We start from the raw sequence: 15,338 nt of genomic DNA on the forward strand, positions 1-15,338 counted from the left end.
TTTTTAGTTTTTAATTAATTTTTTAATGAGTAATGGAAAATATATAAATAATTTTACTAAAATAAAAAAATGTATATTTATGTTAAAGGCAAGCATTAGTAGGGAAGAATGAAAAAGAAACCCTCTAGTATTGCCCAATATTTTTCAATCTTGAAATAAATAAATAAAATATGCATCCCACATAAATTGTGAATGCATTTAGAGTTTCATATCTTATCATATTTTAACTTTTATTACACATAAAGAATACAATTATATATCCTAGCTTTTTGCAAAAGGTCTAGACTTACAATAAAATATCATATTTCATGCAAGATATTGGAAATATTCCTATTAAGATAATCCTCTTGATAATGCTTCATTTTTTATGTCCCATCTATATTCACCATTACCACAAAAGACCTTGCCAAAACTACTATTAATATACTTAATTTTGGATTGAATCTTAACTTCAATTGAATTTAGACAAATCATGCTATTGAGGAGCCAATACACCCATATCTTCTCAACATATTCCACTTAAATGTTACAACCTTGTTAATGTCTACAAAGACTTGTTTCCAAGAGTTAGATGTTTTCCAAAAATGATTGAAATAATGTAGAGATCTCCTTTATTTTAATGACTATAAAATCATAAATATTAATGTGCCCTTTTAATAACAATAAACTTTGAGTTGTTAGATTCTCAAATATTTTGGGATTATAAGAGTGCTCAACTAGGTTCTACTATGATTGATGATATAGAAGTATTACAATTTAAATTATTTCAAACTTAATTTTATGACATGTATATGTATAATCTTAGAGGAGTTTAAATGGGTTCAAAATTAGGCAAGTAAAATGTTGTTGTTTCTAACTGGTATTGGTGGCAGGGGTGGGAAAGGGTGGGGGTGAAACAATAAAAAACTTCTCTACTAGTAAATTAAGCTATCACAAAGTATATTCTTAACACATTTTTCTAACAATAATGCAACAATAAAAACATACAAACTTGGGCAAAATTGCATATATCAAGTAAGACCATGATTTTGTATGCGGAAATCCTCAATGAGAGGATGAAATCTACAGTAGGAGTAATATACCCACTAGTCCTTATAATGCATGTAAAGGACTTCTTGGTTAAAAGCTACAATTGTTCCTTCTAAGAACTTATTCTATTAGGAATGTTTATAACCGTTTAGGATTACAAATGCTTGTAAATAGTACCTATTGGAAACTTACAATTGGAATAATTGTTGTTTTTTTATTGATGTCAAATCTACTGATGATACATGTTTCTATTTGATCTAAATTTCATATCTATTTGATCAATGAAGAGGATTTGAGATATTTCTCATAAAAAAATACATCAAGGAAAGGTTGAGTTATGAAAAGGAAGCTACAATGGACATTTGATTAGTTAGACTTTGATAAGACAAAATAAATGTTTATATCATGAATGTAAAGCTTAACTAAGTAAGAGAGTAAAAGATTAAGGTATGCCAAGTGATGCTAATGTCAATCAAGCCATAGTATGTGTCAAGAAAATCTAGTGTTGATCGAGAATCAATATCGATCGAGCAAGCTAGTTGATACCAAGTTAGAAGTTTTATAGTTATCGTACAATTTAGTGATGAACTAGTGTAAGAACTTAGTGATTACCAAGTGACAATATTGAAAATGTATTTGAGGAATCATGATTTCTAACCACTTAGTTGATTTCTTGGGATATGGAAAGAATTTTGAAGATAAGATTGATGACTTGGATCATTTAATTCAAGGAGAAGATTAGGTATAATATCGAAGATCAAATTCGATCGATGAGAAGTTTCTAGAAAAGAAGGAAGATGGACAGATACAATGAATTTGATGAACCAAATTGTAAACCCCAACATCTATAGTGATCATGGAAAATGGCAAAGCAAGAATTTCCTATTTAAGTAGGTATAGATCCAAACTTTAGATGTATGTGCAAAGAGAAAGGTGAAATAGAGGCAGACAAGGGTGAATGTACAAGCGTGTATGAGAGTGAAGCAAGAGGAAGAAAATTCTTGTGCAGATGCTACTGATATTGATAAATCAATTTGATTAGAAGGCATACATTTTAAAAGGAGAAGATTTATTTCTTGAAGAGTTTCCAAGTGAGTTAAGAGATAGAGTTGACAAGGAGACATATCAATGAATCAACATATTAAATAAATAGTGATCTAAAACTGCAAAAGTGAGTTGTAATCCTATAGATCAAAACCCTACTATTTTCTTTTAGTTGTAAATAGCATGTATTGAAATTATTTTAATCAAAGGTTGACCAAATAGTCATTTGAAGGACTTAACAATCTATGTAAAATCCTTTAGCAAGGTGACAGTATAAATGGAATGATCAAATTCCTCTAACAAGGCCACTCCTAACAGGGTGATTAAATCCTTTAACTAGGTCACATTTTATAGTGTGTATTGTAACCTTTAATAGGGTTTTCTCCTAATAGAGCTCACTTTGAAAGAGTTAAAAAGTGGTGACATGTTACTCTTTTTTTTCCCAAATTGGGTGTCCATGTAAAATCCTTGTGTCAAATTTGTGTTGAATGTTTTATGATGTTTTACATTTATATGTTTGCATTCAACAAAGTATGTTATGTTAGGATAGTGAATTACTAGTAATTTTGTTTATTAGTATACAATAGAGACCAAGTTACAATAGGATAAGTAGAACAATGAATGTTAAATGCTTGATTATTCAAATGGTACTTATGGACCTTGAGTAACTAATTCGCCTCCCCTTAGTTATTCTAAACATTTCTAACATTTAGTATCAAAGCATAGTGCTTACAAAGAGAAGTTTAAAGTTACTTAAAGCTAAATATCATGACTCACAAAAGAGAGGTACCGAAGATGAACAAGGAGAACTTTCCTACATGGAAAAATTTGATGAGGTTGCATATATCCAATATTAGTGATGCTAATATAAAATTTGTGGATAATGATCATGTAAAAATAACAACTACTCCTCTAATAGTTAAACAACTAAAGCAAAATAAAGAACACAATCAGGAAATATTGGAGATTGCCTTAGCCTTAAGGTATGAAAAGTTTGATGATATAATAGAATGTGAGAGTGCAAAGAATATGTGGGACAAACTAAAGACCATATGTGAAGGAGATGACAATGTCTTGAGGGCCAAATCAAAGAACCCAAGTGGTAAATTTGATGACATGAGAATAATGGAAGGTGGGAAGATAGTACAATATTGCACAAGATTCAAAGAAATTGTTAATGCTATTTGAGGTGCAAATAGAGAAAATGAAGATGAAAAATGATAAGAAAGGTATTGAGGGCTCTACTTCCAAACTATTCCATTAGAATTCCTACCATTCAAGAACTGAGATGTACTCGAGGTAACACTTTGACTTTGGAAGGTGTAATAGGTAGAATTACTACTTTTGAGATGTCTAACTTTGATAACTACACACCTGCTATTATTGAATCTTGTTTTAAGTCACAATTAGTTCTTAACAAAAATAAAGGCAAACATGTGAAGAGTGACAGTGACAATTCTGATGCTGAGCTTGATGAACTTGAAGCACTTATTGCAAAAAGATTTGGAAGAGGCAGAAGTAAATACAAAGGTAAATTATCTATTATTTGTTTTTCATGCAACAAGGTTGGTCATATTGCTACTAGGTGTCGTGACAATGAAGACAAGGATGAAAGAAAGGGGAAAAAGTAAAAAGGAAGAAGAGATGACCGAGACTACAAAAAAGAAGAAGGATGAAAAAGGTAAGAAATCTTGTTATATTTCTGAAGAAGAAATTGACACTAATTTTGCAAGTAATAATGATGAAGTTTTCTATGTTTCTATGAAAGAAGTTTCTTTCAAAGATGAGAAAACTACATTAATCTCATACATGAACAAGAGTGAAAGATGAATAATTGATAGTGGTTTCTCTAATCATATGATTGGTGATAAAAAAAAATTTGAGGACATTGGACCGATGGATGTATTAAATTTGGTAATGATATTCCATGTGTTGTAAAAGGTAAAGGTACAATTCAATTGACTAACAAGATTAAGTGTGATAATGTTTACTAGGTTGAAGGACTTTAATATAATCTATTGAGTGTTTCACAACTAAATAAATTAGGATACAGAGTTGAATTCCATCTCAAGAAGGCTAAGATATATGATGTAGATGGTAAACTTTTTTGAAGTGGTGATTAGACAAGAGGTATCTTGTTCTGCCTAGATTTATCTAATGAGACATGTTTGTTTGCACAACAAGAAGATGTTTGGTTATGGAACAAGAGATGAGTCATGCAAAATTTGACAATTTGGTGAACATTAGTAAAATTAAGAAAGTAAGAGAATTGCCAAAAGTAAAGAAGCTTGACAATGCTGTGTAAAAAATGTCAATTGGGAAAAATGACCAAGTCTAGTTTCAAGAGCAAAACATATACATTAAGTGATACTTTGGAATTGGTTCATACTGACTATGTGGACCTATTGATGTTCAAAGATATTATGGGTATAACTATTTCAATCTATCCATTGATGACTATGATATTTCTCAAAGCTAAATCTGATGCTTTTTAGTTATTTAAGTGGCATTTAGCTAGAGTTGAAAAAGAAATAGGGAAGATTCTGAAGTGTTTGAGATATAATAGAGGTGGTAAATTCATTTCCAATGAGCTCAATACATTCTATAATGATAGATGAATTTAAAGATAGATGTCAGCACCAAGGACCCCTCCTTAGAATGTGATAGCTGAAAGAAGAAATAGATCAATCGTGTCAGGATATTAATGATGGAGAAGAATGTATCTCAAAAATATTGGAGAGAAGCTATTAGTACTATTGTCTATATCCTGAACATAGTACAAGTCAAGAAAGGTACAAATGCTACACCTTTTGAACTATGGTATGGATATGCTCCTAATGTGAAATGTTCCAAAATCTTTGGAAGTAAATGCTATATACTCAAAGATAACTAGAATGGAAAACTTGATGCAAAGAGTAATGAAGGCATATTTCTACAATAGTCCACTAAGAGTAAATCTTATTAGTGTTTGAACTCTAACACTAACAAAGTTGTGGAAAGTGCAAATGTGAAAGTTGATGAATTTGTAGAAATAAATGACCTTAAATGTAATGAAGAACTATAAGATTATAGTTCATTGATCTATGTGGATGATGATTCTCCCAACACTCCAATTGAACAAGAAAATAAAGTTGCAAATCCCCACTAGATAGGAAATGATGAAGTGTAACAATAGGTTTCCAAGCTATAGATAGTGGGTGATGAGAAACAAACTGAAGATGTCGAGTCAAAGATAGGAAATATTGACCATCATATAGACAATAATGAACATGTTGAACTTGGACCAAAAATTGAACAAGGAAGAAAAAATGAGCTTGAGATTATTTTTCAAGATGAACCTGTTGAAGAACATAGAAGGAAACTAGTTGTGCTAGCCAAGTTTGTAAGAAGACATCAAAAACTTGAACAAGTAACTGGTGATGCTGAATTAAGTGTTATGACAAGAAAAAGACTCAAAGATGATACATTCTTACTTTGTGAACTTGAGCCTAAATTAGTGAAGGATGTTCTAGACAATGCAGGCTAGATTCAAGCAATGAATGAGGAAATTGAACAAATTAAGAAGAGCAATACTTGGACCTTAGTACCAAGACCAAAAGACAAAAATGTAATTGGAAAAACATGGGCTTTCAGGAATAGGCTGAATGAAAATGGTGAAGTTACAAGGAACAAGGCAAGATTTGTATGCAAATGATATGCTAAAGAAGGGGTTGACTATGGAGAAACTTTTTCTCCTGTTGCAAGATTGGAAGGAGTATGCTTGCATACTTAGTCTACAAGAATTTCAAGGTATATTAGATGGATGCCAAATTTGCATTTCTGAATGGTATACTTGAGGAAGAAGCTTGCATTGAATAACTTGAAGGATTTGTGGATCTAGACAAGAAGAATATGGTATATAAATTGAACAAAGCTCTTTATAGACTGAAACAAGCCCCAAGAGCATGGTATGAAAGACTGCATAATTATTTGGTGAAGATTGGTTTTGAAAGGACAAATGATAACAATAACCTATATTTGAAGATTGGTAAGAATAATGAAGTATTGCTATTTGAAATCTTTGTTGATGAAATTATATTTGGAGGAAAATAAGTACTTTGCAAATCATTTGCTAATGAAATGAAGAAGGAATTTGAAATGTCTATGTTTGGTGAAATCAAATTCTTTGTTGGACTACAAGTAGGTCAAATAAAGTTTGGTATTTTCATTAATTAGTCAAAATATATCAAGGAGATACTAAAGACTTTTGGTATGGAAGAATCAAGACCAATGAGCATACTTATGTCTGTAGGACATAATTTGTGTAAAAATGATGAATTTGATGATGTGAACCATACATTATACATATCTTTGATTGGAAATTTGTAGTATGTTGTTCATAGTAGACCTCATATTGAATTAGCAATTGGGATAATTGCTAGATTTTTAGAAAATCCTAAGGAGAATCACATGATGGCAATGAAAAGGATATTGAGATATCTAAAATGTACAAAGACTATGGATTATATTACAAGAGAAGTGATAGATTTGAACTAAATGTATTCATTAACTCTGATTGGGCAGGGAATACTGATGTAAGAAAAAATCACAAGTGGAGGTACATTCTTTCTAAGAAAGAGATTGGTGTCATGGAAAAGCAAGAAACATAATTACATTTCCCAATCAATAATTGAAGCCGAGTATGTTGCAGCTACAGTAAATTGTTCAAACATTACGTGGATCAAGAAATTACTAAAAGGAATGAAAGAAGAGATTACATATCTTGTAGTTTGTTGGAAATGCTAATGGGAAAGTAAGTTTTGAGATGGGGGGGTGGGGTGCAGGTGAATAAGCATTTAAAACTTTTACCATAAAAACAATTCACCATACATCCATCTCATAACTTAACATGTAAACTAAAATAAGTAACCATGCATCACATCCAAAGCATAATGTAAATCAACACATAACACATAAGATTTTGGTTTCCCAAAAACCCTCCAAGGAGAAGGTAAAACTAGGGTGGGGATGACATCCACAAATCTTCACTACTACAGTTGTAAAGTGTGGCCTATTATGGCTACAAATTTTTGATCATAAACTATGATCTACCTATTGACCCTCATTTTTTCTTTGCCTAAAATCGAAATTCAAAATGTGAAAATGTGTTAAAATATAGTAAGTTGCTAGGGTTTTGTTATGATATGTCATTAATCCTTTGGTAAAAACCCTAAATATGATAAAAATAGCCTTTTATTGGTGCTTAGGGTTTCTTTGAAGTTTCATAAAATTGTTTTCCCTAGTAAAAAATCCCTTGTTTGACTATATTTTGTCTCAACTCTTTGGTAGTTTAATGTAAGATCATAAAGGTTTTAGCTATGTGACTTGGTGACCAAGGTTGATTGCACATTCAAGGCTCATCATAAGATAGTGTCCTTTTAAGGTGCAACCCGATGAAGTAGTAAAGTTTCCTTTGATCATTCAGTCAAAGCAATCAAATTCCTAGTTGCCTTTTATACCAGGACTGAGTGAAAAAATAAATTAAGCCTTAGTCACATGGTCACCTGAATAAGAAAGATGTAATAAATTATCACAATGATTGGGTGAACACTTGTGTTTGCACTATTGGGGCATCAGAAGATAAAGCTTGAAGGTAGTCGCAACTTCATGAAACTGTTAAGAAGCTCATAAAGAACCTTTAATCACATGGTCATAAGATTGATTAAATAGTTAAAAAGCTTGAATGCAAAGGAGCAACCAAGTTAAAATACTTGAAATTATTCCCATTCACATGGTTGGGGCAATTCAGTCATTTTATGTAGAGTGGAATGCGACTGGGCAAAAGTTAGTTATGAAACCAAAAGTTGTTTGTTTGCTAAGTCTTGTGGTTAAAATAGATATTCAATTTTTAGACCATGACCAGAAGAAAATTGTAAGAAAGTGTTAAATCATGCAGTCATGATGTTAACCAAGTAGTCAAAGGGATAAGTCATGACCTGGCAACCACTACTGTAAGGTGCATGAAATGTTTGATCGCTCAGTTGTGCTATCAAAGAAGATAAGGATAATTAAGTTAGCGACTTAGTGATATAGTCATCCTACAAGACAGATATATGTAATTTTAATTTCATGGTGATAAGAAGAAAGTAATTAAGACAAGTTATGATATGGAAAAATAGTTTAAAATGCTCATGCATAGGGTTGCATGGTTAAGTATCAAAAGAAATGTTTAAACTATGATCGGGCGAACAAGTTAAGATCAAAGAATAATATGGTAGATCATACAATCAATATGTTAGAGAAATGTTAATAAGGATAAACTGCAAAGTGATGATTGGATGAAAAGAGCATAAATATCTTTTTCTTGCATGTTTGTGAAGTAAAATTATTGTCAAATAAACCAAATTACAAATTGGAAAAGTCTTAAGATAAAATTGCATATAGTGTTTTGATTGCATGGTCGTGGGAGTGAAAACCTAGAAGCTTGAAAGGTGCGTAAAGCCGTGACTTAGTGACTACCAGGGGAATTCACATGATCACAAGTAGTAAGTATAATTGTTAATGAAATAAAGTGACTATGTGATTAAATATAAAGAAATGTCAGATGCTTAAGGCACTCAGTCATGTAGTTAGTGGATAAAAGCAGTGATTAAACCATGGAGTGACAAAAGGAGGTGTAAAGCTATGATCACCCAGTCACTGGTGTTAAAGTACTAAAGAAAATGATGAATGTGGAATGGAAAACAAAGGGAGTTTTTGGGTGCAAGGATAGGTTTTAATACAAAAAATGACCATTACAGAGCCTCATTATGACTTAAAAGTGATGCCCCGTCAAAAGTGCATAAAAATTTAGGAAAAGTTGGCAGTACAAGAAGATTTTGGCACTTCTATAGAAATTGAGATTTTCCACACACATTGACATAAATAGACATAAATGCTTCTCTATTGTTCTTTCTCTATTAATAAGATTAGAATAAAGGTATTTTGAGTTACAGTCTTTTGCATTTGAGCGCTAAGAGATTTCTAGAACTTATAGAGATTTTCAAAGCTTTTAGAAGTTAAATTTGATAGAGTTTATTGTAAATAATCTATTTGTAGAAATCATGGTAAAGGAAGAGGGTAAGATAATAGCTCAAATTGATGTGGAAGAATCTTTGCAAGCTACTGAACAAGAAAAGCCAAAGTTGGCAACAATGTATGCAAAAGAGTGGGTATATTTTCTTCTAGGGTCTTCTCATGTTCAAACTTTGAATGCACATATTTTTAGAGATACATATTCCTTATATAGAGATGTCATTATAGCTGATACAAATGATAATGAGCTTTTTTTGTATTTTCATCAAAATAGGTATGCAAAGTCACCTATTTGTAACCTGTGGGTTAGGAATATGGAAAAAAATTGATAATGACAAAAGTAATAGTGGATGTTGATATGATAAAGGCATTCATCAAATCCTATAATTCAACAAGTAAAGATTCCCATAGTAAAGACATGAGTATCTTATGTAGATTGGATAGGGAGACTTTCATAGAGGTTTTTGACCTAGGAGGCCTTAATGGAGAAGATGAATGAAACCTTGAAAAATTCTAAGAATTTCTTTATTGGAAGAGTCATGAAGAAGCACATTCCCAAATCAAAGTTGGAAAAAGGTGAAATGCCAAAGAAGCTAGAAGACCTAATGCCATTGGAATTCTTCTCTAAGTATTTTAGGTACACCATTTTTGGGATAAATAAGGTGATAGGAATTGATGGTACACATAATTGCCCAAGATACATATATATCATTGCTTTGGATATCTAGGATCCTAATCATAATGTTGAGCATGATTTTGTGGAGTACATCATCAATAGGATGCATGATGAGATAGTGGCTACTCAGAAAGGAGAACTTGGGAATTTTAGTTTCTTCCACTACTCATTGGTGATGCATATCATTTTATACATGAACATAGGGAATATTAGTCTAGAATTTATTGAAGCTACTGAAGAAGATGGAGAGAACATACCTATGCAGATGTGGACTCTCTTTTGGAAAAGGTTTTATCCCTATGTTAGTGCTATTGCTTTTTACAATAATTTTGTTTTTCCTATTACAAACATGTTAGTAGATGTAACTGAAAGAGTACCTAAAGTGTAAGGATACAAATAAGACCATCTAATTGTCCAAATGGGGATAAGGTACCTAGTCATGATTGGGCTAGTTTGTTTTTATTTGAAAATTTTTCAATTATAAGGGTTTTTGGGTGTCCATAGCCCCCTCATATATTGCCAAAGTATATCCTTGAAAAATTGGGCCAATTAGAATTCTTTTGGCAAATGTTAATGATGAATAAAGAGTATCTAGGTCCCACTATCAAGAGAGGCTCATTTATAGCAAGGAATACAAAGAGAGGGGACTTTCTAATAGGAAAAGATGCAATAGAGGAGATTAACCAATGTATGGAAGAGCTTAAGCTTACCTCAGCTCCTGCTAGAACCTATGATCCAAATGATTTGGTGAGGCATGCTTTGAAAAAAATGACAAAATATACCCTCCCAAGTAGCAAACAAAATTGGGAAGAGGATTGCATAATGAATTGTTTGGAAATAGAGGTGTGTAGGGATAGAACCTAGAGATGGAGCAAGATAATGAAGATTGAAGAAGCCATGAAGACAACTAATCCATCATTCTAGGGTTTCTACCATGAGGCAGCCTACTTAGATAGATAGAATAGGTGCTAGGATAAATTTGAATAGATAATGCAATAGGTGCTTGTTGAGGTGAGAGATAGGGAAGAGCCTCAAATTTCTCAATAGGAGGATGTCATAACTGTTGAGGTTGAAGATGACTAGCCAGAGAGTTCCTCATGGGAAAAAAGGAGAAAGAAGTGGAAAATGATTGAGATCCCTGACAAGGTTAGAGGAAAGGAATTACAAATTTTTCCAAAAGGATCAAAATTCTTTGACACAATAAGACACAACTTCTTGTTAAAGCAAGCTAGGGATAATGAAAAGATCCCAAATTAGACTAAATTACAAATTCAGATGTTAGATGAGCAGATATTTTAAGGTCAAGATTTCATGAAAGATGATGAATTCATTAAATTAGTTGAATTCAAGTCTTTCTTATGCAATGTTAAGTGGAATGAGCTTACCTTAGAATTGCAACTAGGCGTCTCACCTGAGAAAACTACAGAGTTGGTGTAAAGATTGCAAGATTACGATCCTAGCAATGAGAGCCTCACAATAGAAGAAGCTAGAGAACTTGTACCTAGAAGTGGGATGCTTCTCTTTCCTAGATGGGGGTTGAGCTCATCATTTTTGTTAGATCAGATTAGAAAATAAGATAAGCCAGTCTCTTTTGAAGAGACCAACATTGTTGGGAAGCTGCAAGATTTTAGTTTTAATATTGACAATAAGACAATGGCTATATGTAGTTTGGCTCCTAAGGGAAATAATCCAACTCTCATGGAAATAAAGGAATCCCCCCAAGGAAATGTGATATTTTGGAATGTCACTACTGTATCTAGTGATCAGATCTATAATTTGTAGAATATAGCATCACTGATGGGGAAGAGCAAAATGGATCTATTAGAAGAACAATTGTTTCAAACATACAACATATCTATTGATGCTAGGAAAAAGCATGAAGAAGAATTGAAAAGGACTTATGTCCTAGAATAGAGAGTGGTTTCCATAGAAGAAGAAACAAAAAGTCTCAGGAATGTTGCAAGGCCCATTATAGAGGTAAAAGACCAAGAGACCCAAACAAATGTTGATAGAAAAAATGTGGGAGGGAGCCAAAATATGGACATTGATGAATGGGATGGTGCCAAAGAGGTGGAAATCAAGACAATTGAGAGCTTGATGATACACAAGATAGGTGCTTTACAAATTGTTTCAGAAAATGTGCACAATAGTTATATTTTACTACAAGGAGCCAAGTTCTAGTGCTTAGAAGAATTAGCCCTTCTATCCCCTTTATTCAAACATGAGGATCATATACATAATTCTTTGATAACTTGGTTACGCTATTTTTGAAAAAGAAGGAGCTACATAAGGAAATAATTATTAATGCTAGAAAGATGGTTAGGAAAGTGAAGGAATTGCATGGTTTTTTCTTAGGAAAAATGCAATTAATACAGTGCAAGATGAAAATAATTGCTATAGGGATTCCAAATTTTTTTCCCACCATCCTAAATGCTGATAGAATAATCAAGGAATGGAAAGAATGGTTCTCCTCTTTTGAGGATATTTTGACACATCCACAGTTTATGGTTTTTTGCAATAATGAGATAGATGTAACGACTGTCTATGATATGATTTACTTTTTGTTCAGAATATAATCAGATATGAATATGGTCATAAGAGAGTTTAAAGAATAGAAATGATACTAAGTGGAAAAAAAGTATTGGTGAATTAGATATCATCCAGGATGCACCACATGGCTAGATATGGATACTAACATTGCCATATGGGAAGTCATTGTAGATATCAAAGCTCTACCATCTATTTATAGTGACTAGGCAATGTAGGGATATAGTTAGAGGTAGAGGAAACAAAAGAAAGGAAGGAAAAGTGACAAGAGAATGAAGAATAACAAAATTTGTTGAAGGATACCTTCTGATAAGTGCCACTTGCTAGTTTTGCAACTGCATCCAATGTTTTGATCCAGATTCCAAGAATGTTTGAATGTAACTAAATGAAAAATATCTTTGTATTTGCTTTCCATTAGAATTTTGACATGTGTACTCCCATTTGAATCTTGTTTCTATCCTTCATATAAAAGGATTTCCAAGATGTGGATTTAAGGTCCAAAATCTATGTAATTTTGAGTGTTATGCTATTTTGCATTTGGTCCAGTTAGCTGTTGTGTCAATTTTTGTGATGTATTCATTTCCAAGTCTGAGAATACAAGTGACCATGGAATGATAAGTCATCACATCTTGAAGTATTCTTGAGTTTATACCAGTATTATATGATTTTCAACGAGAATTAATACAATTCTATCTCCATTTTTATGTGTTAGTTATGTTGGGATTGAATGAGAAAGGTTCATACAATTTAATGCAACTAGGATAGGTTGTATATCAACTTGATGTTTCTTTTAATTCAAGAAATTAAGTTTGTTCTTCAATAAATTGATAGGATTTCCAGTCATATATGAGGGACATTCATAAGAATGAGGTTTAGGGTTTACTGCCATTAATTTAATTGTAAGGCAATTAAATAGGTCAAGTTTTTCTAGGTAGACTCTATGTGACAATGGATAGGGCACTGATCATCAATTCAGGTGCAAACTATTAAGAAATCTTGTGGTTTTACAAAGCACAAATATAAATCAAATCAACTTTTACTTTTGTGTATGAAGAAATAATTGTTGGCCAACACTTGTTTGCAATAACTCTATGTGTGTCATAGTTAGATGTTGTAATCAAGAGTTATCTACAAAGTTAAGAATAATTGTGACCATTTTTGCTATAGGGGATAGATTATGAAGAAAATAAAATCAATGAGTGAAGTGTGAATAAAATATCTAGCATAAGGTGCACCCACCTAAGCCCCATAGAGCTTGAAGTGTAGAAAATTCTTGTGATTTGGTGAATGTTGGTCCATATCTGAGGAAGTTTTAGTTGAGTATAGGAGGTAGCTAACCCTTAGACTATTTTTATCCTCTAAACCCTGGTATTAGGTCTTTTGCTACCTAGTAGTTTTAAAATACCAACACTACCCTATTAGGGGTCTACCTTATTAAAGGCTTACAAGACTATTAGGTCTTACCTTGACTAAAGGATTTCAAACTCACAATTAAGTTCACTATGTTAAGAGGCTTACAACAGTCTACTAGGACTACTCTATTAAGATATTTACTTTGTATCACTAATTAGAATGATCCAACACTTGATCCTTTAGTTAGAACCTTCCTACTTAATGTTAGATCTCCTCTTTACTGTTTAAAGCTTGATCCTCCTAATTAGATATGTCTTCTCTATCCATTCACTACTTCACTTTGTTCTCCTTAAACTGATTCTGCAACGTATAACTCTATCATAGCCATCTATGCCACCATGAATGCCCTCTGATCTCTTAGCATTTTTTTCCTCGCATATGGATAAAATTATTAGGGTTTATCTCCTTAAATAGGAATTGGTGGAGATGAGCTAGATCATAATCAATGGCTATGGTTGATCCTTATTGTTGCCTAATGCTTCCTTTTTTTGATTGGTTGCATGCATTGTATAGGGATGCATAATATGAATGGATCCTTGTCTCTTATGATCAAAAAATCATTTATATGTTGGCCACAAATGGTTTACATAAAATTTTGTGCCATAACAATCATCTATGTCAAAGATTATTCAATTGACATCAATAGGCTCTAATGCTTGACCTTAACTATGCTCCATATGTTGATACTCATCCTCTATATAACTTGACACTTACTATTGCTCGAAACCTAAAACACTCAGTATGTATTGACCGCTCATCACTAGAGTGACTCGAAACAAACTGATTGCTTGACACCTATTAGTGCTCGGTGCTAACTAGTCATATTACTTGACATGTGTTGTCTAGAGGCTTATGCTTGACATATACTTTGCACTCAGCTTGCACTATATCTCTGCTAGATAATGACAAAGTGTTTTGTCACTACCTTGTCAAAACCAAAATGAGATCAACAATCTCCCCCTTTGACATGAGTGGAAATAACACTTAGTCATGGCATATACATACTTATCTCATGCATAAGTAAAAAGATATTATCATATCTACTCGACTTCAATACAAAATTTCAAAAAATCTTCAAAATTTAAAAAAATGATGTCATTACCTTAACATGTTAGTCCCCATGAGTAAATAATTCATTTTATTTTTGTGACTCCTCCTGAGTAGATATCTACTTTGAAAAAATAAAATTTTGTCAAAATTTACAAAATCTTCAATACCCCCCTTTTTTGATAGTTATGTCATTTGGGTGGTACATTTATAGTGTATTTATCCAAGAATGTCTTATGCACTTGCATGATGATTCCCAGTGTGGAATCCCAATTGTCTCTTGCTGCATCTAGTGTTTGAATTTGAATTTCTATTCTGGCATCCATATCAACTAAGCTCCTCCATGAGTAGAAAGATATGGATCTTTCTTAATCAATGCTTTTGCACGGGCTAGTTCCCTTTGTAAAAGTTCCATGTGTGGGGTCAACATGGACTATATGCTGATAAGAGTGGATCTAATATGTGCATCTTTTTCTTGTAACTTGGCAAGCCTACTCTATGTAAGCATCAATCTCTAAAAATGTAATTG

This window comes from Cupressus sempervirens, chromosome 9 (assembly GCF_028749045.1).
Source record: "Cupressus sempervirens isolate cs-2001-9-10 chromosome 9, ASM2874904v1, whole genome shotgun sequence".
Taxonomy (NCBI): domain Eukaryota; kingdom Viridiplantae; phylum Streptophyta; class Pinopsida; order Cupressales; family Cupressaceae; genus Cupressus; species Cupressus sempervirens.